Source organism: Schistocerca cancellata, chromosome 5 (genome assembly GCF_023864275.1).
Source record: "Schistocerca cancellata isolate TAMUIC-IGC-003103 chromosome 5, iqSchCanc2.1, whole genome shotgun sequence".
Classification (NCBI taxonomy): domain Eukaryota; kingdom Metazoa; phylum Arthropoda; class Insecta; order Orthoptera; family Acrididae; genus Schistocerca; species Schistocerca cancellata.
This window is the reverse complement of record NC_064630.1, coordinates 524,584,690-524,597,108: the sequence shown is the minus strand read 5'-3', so window position 1 is coordinate 524,597,108 and position 12,419 is coordinate 524,584,690. Positions and strand designations below refer to the sequence as shown.

Genomic DNA, 12,419 nt, shown 5'->3' with positions numbered 1-12,419 from the left:
TTATCTTTAATACACAACTGACCAAAATTTAGATTCTAGTTATTGTCTCTAGGATTTATTGTGGCATCATAATATTCACTGCTGGCCATTGAAATTGTGGCACCGTTAAGGCGGCACACTACAAATGTCAAATTGGCATAAATGTACACACTTGGGTATGCAAATTATTAACATTTCAGTGCAGCCACACACTGTAGGTTGGAGTAACACTGGCTACTTTCTGTACGTAAGAAAATTTTATCCAGCAGGATTCTCATTCTGAAAATACATTTGAATGTTGGTTTTTTATGAGAAAATCACGTTACGTTCCTTGCAAGGAGGGGAAATGTCTACAAGCATGTGGCGAAATTTGAAAACAGAAAGCCCCTCAAGGCTGCAATTTATTGTTTAGCAGTATTGCTGCTTGCATTCATCAGGGGGGCAGCACCCATATCTAGTGTAGATGCGAAGGTGAAGTGCAGAGCAGTCTGAGTTATAGTGGGCAGTCTCCACATGAGCTGTGTTTACATTTAGTGATTTTGCTGTTTCCTCTGCATTTACTGCTCTCACTTAAAATGGAAACAAAACGGATTTCTATGGCCAGGAGCTATCAGGTGAATTAAAATACATCCACATAATTACGGAAGGATATCTGCTCTTCCAGGAACACATACTACCATCATATATAGGCTAAAATATGCTATTAGTTTCAGATTTTACTTTATTTCCACCTTTATGGCAGTCGAGTATTAATTGCCTTGCAGAACAATGAAGTTATTTTTGTTGGTTTGCTAAAGAAATTTGGCATTTATTAATCTTTTCCACCAAGGCAGTTTGTATTTGAAAAAAAGTGTTTAATTCCACACTATTGGCTAGTTTCAACTGTTCGTTGTATTTCAAGTGCACATTTTCATCTTCTAGCCCATTATGGCATTATGCCATAATAAAGAACCAAACATGAGATAATACAGTACTGGTACTCAAAGAAAATTTACATCCCAAAAACCACAGTGGAAAGCTTAATATCAGATCAAGGCCTACTTCATTGGGAATCTGGAAATATGAATGTGCACTTTCAGCCAAATTATGCATTTTAGCCTGGTTTACGAAATTCTGATGCTCTTGTAGTATCCTCTGATGTCTTGTTTCTTTTATGACATAATGTAAGATCTTTCAATGTTTTACACATAAAAACATACGGGCTTCCTACGTCATCGTAGTTGCGCAAGTGTGGAGGCGCCTGTTATCTGGTGCTCTCTGGCAACTGCTGAAACGAACCTATTTGTAACAGGTCGTGGGAAAATATTGAGAATGGTGGTTTGAAAAGTGTTACTTTCAATGCAAATTTCCTTTTACGCTAATTGAACTAGGTGAGAGATTATACAATGAATTTCTAAAATCAGAGCGTTTTATTCTTGTTTAAAAATCAACTCTTTGATGACGAGCCATTTAGAAGAATTTCGTACCCAGAAGATCAGACGTTTATGTTGTTATTAAAAATATTACTAGCACATTTGTGTGATATAAAAACGTAACACGTGCAAAAAAGATCAACATTATATGTGAAAGCATAGCTTCCCTCACAACTTATTAACCTTAGAGATCAATATAATATGTAAAAGCTTTGCTTTTCTTGTAGCAACACTACATACATTAATTTAAACTACTAACTTTACCTGTTTGTGTGTTCGCACTACTTAACAGTGATGTTGCTATTGACTTACTACATCAGGTATCCTATGCTCTGAATATCTTTCGTAATCAGCTAGCGTGATCATGTGACATGAGCTATGACTGGCTTACAAAAGCACATCACAATTTCGTTTCCTATTCTTTGGAAAGCAACATGTGGTGTTTGGTGGAATTCGAATTTATACTTTTGTAATATGAAAATATGCAGCGTACATGTTGCTGCACATCAAAGACCTTTCCAAAACGTGTTTGTTTTCTGAAGTGCCAGGAAATTCTATACACCATAACCATTCAAAGGATTGATAAGTTTTACAGTTCCGAGGGAAAATATACTGCCAGTTAACCCGCAAAAAGTGTATTTTTAACTGGGAATTTTTTTTTTCCATGTTCGCGTGTACACCCTGAATACATTAATTGTCCCTTTAGCTCAGCTCAAGGATTAAAATTCATTAAAAGGATTACTGCAAAATGCAGTCGAGTACCTGTAACAAGTGTATTTAAGGTTGGGCTCACTCCGAACAAGGTCAGGATACATTGTCCAAACAGTGAAGAAGTATTTAACACCCCCCCCCCCCCCCCCTCGCATCAGCCATTGATGGCTGGGTATGTACGTAATGAACTTGGAGTTCCTAAGCTGTGGGCTGTCCAGTGCCACAAGACATCTGTGAACTCTAAACATGCTTCAGTTACCACTGTGGGTCGTACAGTGGAATGCTGTGTGTTTCAGAGAGCACTTCCTAGATTGTGGGGATGGTAAAAACATCTGTAAACAAATCATTCCTAAGGGGTGCTGTGAGCTGGTGAGATGGAAAGTTGTGGAGGCAAAACTATTATTAGTTGTCAACCTGTTGCGAATTTGCCGCACCTCAGTTGCATAATGCACACCAATTCAAGCTTGGCCATTGATTGAATAGATTGTATTGATTTGTGGGTGTTTATGAGGACTTAATGGATCCTCACAAATTAATATCTCAGTGAAATGGGTGTTTAACATAGCCATCTGAACATTTTACAGTAACCTGATTATTTTCAAATACCAGTCCAACATCAAGGACATGGTGAAACATCTCTCAATCAAGATCCACCGTGATCCACAGAGCTTCTGATGCCTCTGTTTCAGTCGTCTGACAAATGGCCAGGTCCATGTTGGAACAAGGAGAGGCATGTAACCATCAGGAACACTTGGGCAGTACTGTGAAAGATCCATTATGATCTATCTGCAGGGAGTCTTGTAGCATATCGCATCACTCAGGCAAATGGTTGTTGCAGTATCAGAGATAGTGTAGAGCTCTAGAAATGTAACTAACATTCTGATAGCTAGTGCACATTATGGACTAATACCACAGGCTTCAAATTATACCCATGTGAATGAACTTGACTACATGTGTCAAGTTTTCAATTAACCTGAACTGCAATTGAGTGACACCATTCTTAGTCTAAGGAGTTAACGAAATCCCAAACCCACTTTTTTTTTTTTTTATTTTTTTTTTATGAAAAACTCATTTGATTATCACATCTGAAATATCTCTGGGCAGGAACTCTATAGGTTCTAAGGACCTTACAATGTCTTAGTGGCAGATGCTGCGGGCAGAAAGTCCTCCACGTTATTATATTATAGAGCCTTTGCTTGCTCACAGCTGGTCTGTGGCTGTTCTGTTTATGGTTCTGCATGACTATCCTGCCTATAGACCTTGAATCCTGTTCACTATGAGAATGTGGGATCCTTCAAGCAAGCCACATAGCCAGCCTTAGTACCCAGTCTTTATATCCACCTTTAACCATCTGGCGGCATTTCACGTAACATCTCTAAAAATCAGGTTAATTCCCATGTCCCTAACCCTTAAATTATTTAACTGTAAGGAGAAAAAGTGTATGTAAATTATGAAATAGTAACTGGCTCATTCAGGATCAGGGCAAAGAAGAAACTTGCAGGAGTTCAATGTGTCGCACTCAGATGTTTTAACACAAGGGTGGAGCAAGTATCCTCCCTTATTAGTAATGAGGTCCAGGCTGTTTTTAAATTTGACAAATTAAACTAAATGTTACACACAAGATTTTATTTTTAAACAAACCTTTCACAAATTTTCAGATGAATTCTGAAATTTAGCAGTTATTTATACCAATAACCCTATACAGGGTCATTCAGTTAGCTGCTCAGTAGACTGAGTCAGTAGGATTTGACTTCAAAACACATTTAAAGCCTTTGATTCAATGCTTCATGCAGTCCTGAAGACACTGGAGCAGATGAAGGGCAATCAATGTTTCCTCTACTTTGATTTATGAGTGCCCAGACCATTCAGCAAATGTTTCCAGCTGGCATAATGAAAGAAAAATACAAGATGCCCTTCACTTACTACAATAACAAAGGAAGTAAATATCATTCTGCTGGATACTGGACCATGTAGGACCCTATGGAAATGAACAAGATGACTTGACAGCCATGAACTTTACAATGAAATAGTGTCCTAACATGTGTTGTGGTCATGGGTTTTACAATCTCTTTGTTGAGGGGGAAAGTTATGTGTCAAAGGGACAATAAGTGGCCAGAGCTACAAAATAACAAACTACAGCAGTTAAAACCAACAATTTTTCTATAATGAACATCCTTCCAGACACACACATGGAAAGAAGTTGCTTTAAAGCAATTAATAATATCTGTTTCACTGTCCTCGGCAGACGTTGCCTTAGTTGAGAGTACCCATCAGTCAGTGTAGTGGCACCACCATTTAAGATAGGAAAGTTACATTCAGTGCAATATTTCTCAGCACACAAGTTACAGCCAGGTGCGGGCCTGTTGACAGTAAGTTACACTGACCAGCAGTTGCAAAGTAGAATGGAGGCCACAGGACAGTCGAACCACTGAAAAGAGTAAATGCAGCAGTTTGCAAGGTACAAGTTACAGGCAGAAGGGGCCCACTTGCCCAACCTAGGTGTTATGAGTATGTGACTTGGAGCGGCATGTTAGCGAAACAGAGGCGCACAGCTGCATATAAATAGGTGCCGGTTTTCTAATGAGGGGACATTAAAGTGTGGCAGTTCTCCTGAATGGCGGGGCATGTCACACCACCGGCTACACACAAAAGCAGATGGGCACCTACATTTCAGTCCATGGTGGGTCGCTGGTTCGACCCTCTGAGGCAAACATGGGGTCCCTTAGCCAGCCTGTGGCGGGCCACTCGACAGCTCGCTACCGCGGGCAGTCTTGTTGGTTCCCAACACACGCCAGAGGCATACCGAGGCGAGGGCTGCAGATTTGGCTGTTGAATCACAGGCACTTGTCACCCATGGTCTTAATCACAATGGCAAAGAAGCACACAGCGGGCCGCTGAGTTGGCTGCGGGCGCATCCTGACGTCATCAAAACTCTGCGGCTGTACATGGCCAGCATGCTGCAGTACATTGCGCGGGTCACTGAGGTAGCCCTTCCATGCCAAGCTGTTTTGCAGACAGCGAAGTGGCATCTTCGGTATCATGGGCTCCTGTGACATAGACAGAGAGGAACGTGGCACTGTAGCTGGGTATAATAGAACACTTGAAGATCACGGCTGAGTTTTAATACGGCGCATTCTGACAGTTTCCATCCATGTCCTACATTCCTCCACCACACACCATCATCTACGTTTGGCAGTGACAGCTACAGCCAGTGAGAAGAGCATGGAAAAAGTTTTAAGGTTTTATGCATTACTAGTGCCCCTGTCCAAATTACTGGGTAGATTATTTTAATGTGTCTCTGAGTGTCTGGTTCATTCTTTTTTAGTCAGTGGTAATCTGCATCACTTGTCTGTATCTTGATTTTACTCTTTCAATTGCTTATCCAGCTCTCTTTTAAATTTTTTAAAACTAAAACTCAGTTTTTATTTAAGCAGCTTTAACATCAAAGAATAGAACAGCAAGAGGCTGTATGTTAACCAACATACATTTTTCTCTAGGGTTGCTTTTTCTGTGTTTCGATTAGGGTACAAGTGATCAAGCCAGCTACATGTACCTGGAGAAAAGCTTTAGCACTTTTATACAGCTAATTTGTGTTGTATTTAGTATTTTCTAGTTTGACTATATATTTTTATTAAGTTGTGATAAAATATGCTTGTTTTTATTCTCTATTTCAAGATACTGATGAGCAACTATTTAAGTGTTTTGGACTTACCCAGTCAACAAAAAGTTTTCAGGATGCTAGTAACTGAGCTTTAGAAGATGCTGTTGAGAAAAGGGGCACACATCCATTTTAATATCATTGATATTAGTATTTTGTGTGTTATCTAGCATTTGTAGACTTAGAGAAAGCTTTTGACAATGCTGACTGGAATACTCTCTTTCAAATTCTAAAGGTGGCAGGGGTAAAATACAGGGAGCGAAAGGCTATTTACAATTTGTACAGAAACCAGATGGCAGTTATAAGAGTCGAGGGACATGAAAGGGAAGCAGTGGTTGGGAAGGGAGTAAGACAGGGTTGTAGCCTCTCCCCGATGTTATTCAATCTGTATATAGAGCAAGCAGTAAAGGAAACAAAAGAAAAATTCGGAGTAGGTATTAAAATCCATGGAGAAGAAATAAAAACCTTGAGGTTTGCCGATGACATTGTAATTCTGTCAGAGACAGCAAAGGACCTGGAAGAGCAGTTGAACGGAATGGACAGTGTCTTGAAAGGAGGATATAAGATGAACATCAACAAAAGCAAAACGAGGATAATGGAATGTAGTCGAATTAAGTCGGGTGATGCTGAGGGAATTAGATTAGGAAATGAGACACTTAAAGTAGTAAAGGAGTTTTGCTATTTGGGGAGCAAAATAACTGATGATAGTCAAAGTAGAGAGGATATAAAATGTAGACTGGCAATGGCAAGGAAAGCGTTTCTGAAGAAGAGAAATTTGTTAACATCAAGTATAGATTTAAGTGTCAGGAAGTCATTTCTGAAAGTATTTGTATGGAGTGTAGCCATGTATGGAAGTGAAACATGGACAGTAAATAGTTTGGACAAGAAAAGAATAGAAGCTTTCGAAATGTGGTGCTACAGAAGAATGCTGAAGATTAGATGGGTAGATCACATAACTAATGAGGAAGTATTGAATAGGATTGGGGAGAAGAGAAGTTTGTGGCACAACTTGACCAGAAGAAGGGATCGGTTGGTAGGACATGTTCTGAGGCATCAAGGGATCACCAATTTAGCATTGGAGGGCAGCGTGGAGGGTAAAAATCGTAGGGGGAGACCAAGAGATGAATACACTAAGCAGATTCAGAAGGATGTAGGCTGCAGTAGGTACTGGGAGATGAAGAAGCTTGTACAGGATAGAGTAGCATGGAGAGCTGCATCAAACCAGTCTCAGGACTGAAGACCACAACAACAACAACAACAACAACATATAGCTCAAAGTGTTTTCTCATCTCCTCCACGGTGACTGGTTGGCCTGTTTTTTAGTATGATAAACCACATACTTGTCAGAAGTTTACCACTTTAACAGTAGTTTTGTTCTTTTATAAACATGCAGTGGATCAAACTTATTCATTTATTCCTCCCTACATGCAGTTTGGATCATTTTTCTGCTTGTATAATATTTTACTGAATTGTTCATCATTGTTTCTGTAGCATCAGACCCACTTATTTGCTAGTTTCTTAACAATGAAGAGGAAGGCAATGAACTGGCCCCAGTTTCTGAAAGCAAGTATGACAGGTAATGTTAGTGTTGGTGTTGGCATTGGTGTGGGATGTGAGGGTCAGCTCTTGCTGCAGGTATGTCCTCAAGGTGCAGCCTTTATTACTCTCGTAAATTTTGTTGCGATGTAACATTCATAATAAAATAGTGATTAGTCAAAACCATTTCACATAGCAATAATTTGAATTGTTGTTCATAATCGTTAGTCATTTAACTTCTATCTGTGGACTTTCTGGTGTTAAAGAGGAAATGCTGTGAGTAGCCTATCCTGAGCCATTAGTAGAACAGTCTGTTTGAACTGAACTGGATTTGGAGGGCTGGTTCTTGTTGCACTTCTGGCTCTGAGTTGTTCTTTTTTGCCCTACAAAAATTGTACCATTCAAAAATTTGTTCTTTTTCCTGTATTATAAGGACCTGCCTAAGTTTACTTTCAGCAGGTACACTTAGCACACTATCCCAGTAATTGGAAGTGCAGATCAAAACCTCAGTGGTGTTATAGTAGTAGTAGTAGTAGTAGTAGTAGAAGGGTTTTGTGGGCGCACGACAGCAAGGTCTTCAGCGCCCGTTCAGTATCATAGTGAGACGGGTGTCAAGGAAAAACTCAGAACATTTACATCTAACGCAACATAAAACGGAACATAAAACACGGGGAACAATCATTGAAAAATATGTGCTCACCCACACCGAAGCGTGGGATGAAGCAGGGCGTCAGCAGTAAAACATGGACAACACAGGAAGAAAAAGGTAGAGGGAGCTAAAACAATGGAGCGGATGGAAGTGGCTGGCTGACCGCAAGGAAAAAAGGGAGGAGTCAGCCACTCTGCAATACACTAAAACCGCCAGCCTAAAAGTTTAGGCCAGAGTCCAGACACATCACAAAACTTAAAAACCCTAGACACACACGTCTCATCGTTAGCTAAAACACAGGGCAGATCCCCATCAACTTGTGCTTCTGCCCTTGCATCATGGTATAAAACACAGTCCGTTAAAATGTGCCGGACAGAGATGGGCACACCACAAGCATCACAAAACGGAGGATCCTCCCGCCGTAATAAATAGCTATGTGTCAGAGGACAGTGCCCGATCCGAAGACGTGTGAGTGCCACCTCTTCCCGCCTGAGCAGCCGGCAGGAGGAACGCCACGGCCGAGTGGTCGACTTTACCGACCGCAGTTTATTGGCCGTCACCGCCAGCCATTCGTCCTCCCACAACTCCATGCACTTCCTGTGGAGTGCAGTGATGACTGACTGCAAGGGGATAGGACACTGGACCACATCCTGCTCTCTGCAGGCCTCCTTGGCAGCCCGATCAGCCTGTTCGTTGCCCCATATGCCGACATGACCAGGCACCCAGCAGAAGGATACCTCTTTACCCCGCCGTTGGAGCAAGTACGGTTTGTCATGTATCAGCTGGACCATCTCTTCAGTCGGGTACAGGTTCTGCAGTGATTGTAAGGCACTAAGAGAATCGGAGCAGAGAAGAAATCGATCGCCCCGAACTCGATTCATCTGCTCCAGTGCCGTCAGGATCGCGTGGAGCTCCGCTGCGAAAACGGTATATTCAGCAGGGAGGCGAATCCGGGTAACATGAGCAGGGAACACCACAGAACAGCCAAGGAAAGTCTCCTGTTTGGAGCCATCAGTATAAACGACAGTGAAACCGCGATGCACATCTAGAAGGTTAAAAAACAGAGATTGGAACGTAAAATCTGGTGTGCCATCTTTCTTAAAATTAGTCAAATCTAAAATAAGTTTGGGTCTCCGGAGGAGCCAAGGTGGAGATCTGCTCCAACTGCGACGTAAAACACGAAGACCAGCCATAGACATCGCACTGAGGCAATCCTGTGCGCGAATCCCATAGGGCTGCGTCGCACGTTGCCGGTTATGAAACAATCGTGCCAGAGGAGGCTGAGCAACGGTATGGTATGCAGGGGTGTAGGGTGTGGACAAAGTTTTATACGCCTGGCGCACTGTAAGTAGCCGTCGCCGCATATGAAGTGGCGGTTCACCAGCCTCTGCACAGAGGCTGGGGATGGGGCTAGTTCGGAATGCCCCAGTGGCCAACCGAAGCCCTTCATGGTGCACAACGTCCAACATTTTTAAGTAAGAAGGCCTCGCAGACCCATACACCGTGCACCCATAATCGAGCCGAGACCGCACAAACGCCCTGTAAAATTGGAGCAGACAAGTCCTGTCAGCTCCCCATGTACTGTGGCTAAGACATTTTAAAATACTTAAAGCCTGAAGCGACCGCCGTTTCAGGTCTTTAAGATGAGGTAACCACGTGAGCCTCGAGTCAAAAATGAGCCCCAGAAATCTCACCGTGTCTTTAAAAGTAAGAATAGTATCCCTCAAGCGCAACTCAGGAAAGGTTAAAAGCGAACGAGAACGGTTAAACAGAACACATACAGACTTCTCGGTGGAAAACTGAAAACCACTCTTCTTCGCCCAATCATCCAAACGCCTAATCGTAAGTTGCAACTGACGGGTTGTCGTTGCAAGGCTTGAAGAAGAGCAGAACAAAGAGAAATCATCCACAAACAAAGAACACTGGACAGGACTTTTCACTATGGACGTAATGCTATTAATAGCGATGGCAAACAGAGTCACACTTAAAACGCTACCCTGAGGGACACCATTCTCCTGCTCAAAGCGATCAGACAGGACGTCACCAATTCGGTATCTAAAATATCGTGGCGAGAGGAAAGACTGAATAAAAAGAGGAAGACAACCACGAAAACCCCATTCGTGAAGCTGCTCCAGGATGAGACGCCTCCAAGTAGTATCGTAGGCCTTCTCGATGTCGAAAAATACACCTAGAAGGTGGTGACGGCGTAGGAAAGCCTGTTGGATAGCCGCCTCCAGGAGGGCAAGGTTATCGAAGGTGGAACGAAACCTCCTGAACCCACACTGAAAGCGACTAAGGAGTTGCCGGGATTCTAACATCCAGACAAGGCGGCGGTTGACCATCCGCTCCAAGGTCTTCCCTATGCAACTAGTGAGGGCAATGCTACGGTAGCTACCTGGGCTCGAGCGGTCTTTCCCGGGTTTTAAAAAAGGGATTAAAACCGCCTCACGCCACGCGTCAGGAAAGTGACCCGACGCCCAAATGGCATTAAAAAGTGCGAGGAGGATTTCTTTGTTGCGCATTGTGAGGTGCCATAGCATACTGTAATGGATCCTGTCGTGGCCAGGGGATGTGTCACGAGCGCCAGACAATGCAGAATCCAGCTCCCACATAGAAAATGGGCAGTTGTAAACTTCATGAGAGGTGGAATGGAAGTCCAGACTACATCTCTCAGCAACGGCTCTATGGCGCTGGAAACCTGGATCCTGACTGGTTGTTGCAGTAACTGTGGCGAAATACGCTGCCATAGTCTGGGCAATGTCTCGCGGATCCGTGTGGAGAGTGCCATTATTCAGTACAGCAGCTATGGGGCACCTCCCTCCTCTGCCAGAAATTCTCCTGATGGTCTCCCACACAATGGAACTTTTGGTGGAACGATTAATGGTGTTCAGGAACGTTTGCCATGACCTCTTCTTGCTCTCACGAATAATGCGGCGACATCTTGCCCTCGCCACCCGAAAGGCTGCAAGATGCTCAGCAGTCGGCCGACACTTGAACCGACGCAGAGCCGCACGCCGGGTCCTGATCGCAGAGCGGCATTCGGCACTCCACCAAGGCACAGGTGGCCTCTTCCGGTGGCCTGTGGACTGTGGAATGGATGCTGCAGCGGCGTGGTGGACCGTTTTGGTAATATGATCCACCCACATCTCAACATTCGCACAGTGGTCGAATTGGGCCAACTGGCTATAAAGTGTCCAGTCAGCTCCACTGAGCACCCATCGTGGTGGTCTCCTTTCGGGGCCCACGCCATCGGGCAGGTGAATCCAGATTGGGAAATGATCACTGCCGTGCAAGTCAGCGACCACTTCCCAGTGAGCACTGGCGGCAAGAGCCGGAGAGCAAAGCGAGAGATCAATGGCAGAGAACGACCCAGTCGCTGTGGAGAAATGAGTACTCTGTCCTCCATTGAGCAAGTAGGCACAGGATGACAGGAGAAGCCTCTCAATTGCTCTACCCCTGGGGCAGGTAATTGCAGAGCCCCAAAGCACATTATGGGCATTAAAATCACCACAAATAATGAATGGCTGGGGGAGCTGGGTAAGAAGGTCGGTGAGGGCTGCTTCATCAAGAGCATCATGTGGGGGCAAGTAAAGTGAACATACTGTCAATGGATGACGCACGTGCACGGACACAGCGACGGCCTGTAAAGTCGTCGTAAGTGAGAGAGGCGAGGAGTGGTAGTCCGTCCTGACGAAAATACCTACGCCTCCTCTAGCTCTCTCTCCACGCAGGTCGTCCTTTTTATGGAGTGTGTAGCCTCGTAGCTCAGGGGAGTAAGATGGATGGAAATACGTCTCCTGGAGACAGAGACACAGTGGTCTACCCTGAGACAGTAGACGAAGTTCCTCCACATGCGTCCTGAACCCTTGCAAGTTCCACTGGAGTATGGGAGCCATCTATGTTGGGGGTAGCACCTTCATCCTGTCTCTCCGACGGGGCGGGGAGACCGCAGCAGGTGTAGGGGCAGGCGTGGGACGAGATGATTGCCCCACACATACATCGTACTCCATCAACTCTGGGGAAGAGTCAGATGAAGCCTCACGTAAAACAACATCCGCATGGTCCGATGGTTTACCACGGGATTTGACGCGCTGTTGCTGCTGGACGGTAGCTTTCTGTGGTTTGGTGGACTTTGGGGGAGCTGATGTGGGAGTGGGAATTGGCGCACTGGGTTTGGGAACAGCCTCAGCTGTTGGAGGCGTTAGGGGCTGGCCCAAGTTCGCCACTGTACCTTTGTCTGCCGTTCGAGTAGGGGCTACTGGCTCTGAAACACTAGGTGCGTTGCAAGTGCACTGACAGCTACAGGTGTTAGTGCCAACACTCACCACCTCGGTCTGCGTTGAGGCATCGACTTTTGGAGTAGGCTTCTGAACCAGGGAGGCAAAAGATGTAGCAAATGTGGGAGGTTGCATCGACTTAAAGATCTTCTTGGCCTCACCATAGGGGATACGCTGGGTTGTTTTTATTTCCTGGA

General features: G+C 44.2%; 1 protein-coding gene across 1 annotated transcript in view; it reads left to right on the top strand.

Annotated features, from left to right (window-relative positions):
* The window catches only part of LOC126187489 (copine-8-like), a 160,262-nt gene that overhangs the window by 84,838 nt on the left and 63,005 nt on the right, over positions 1 to 12,419 (top strand). The window lies entirely within an intron of this gene.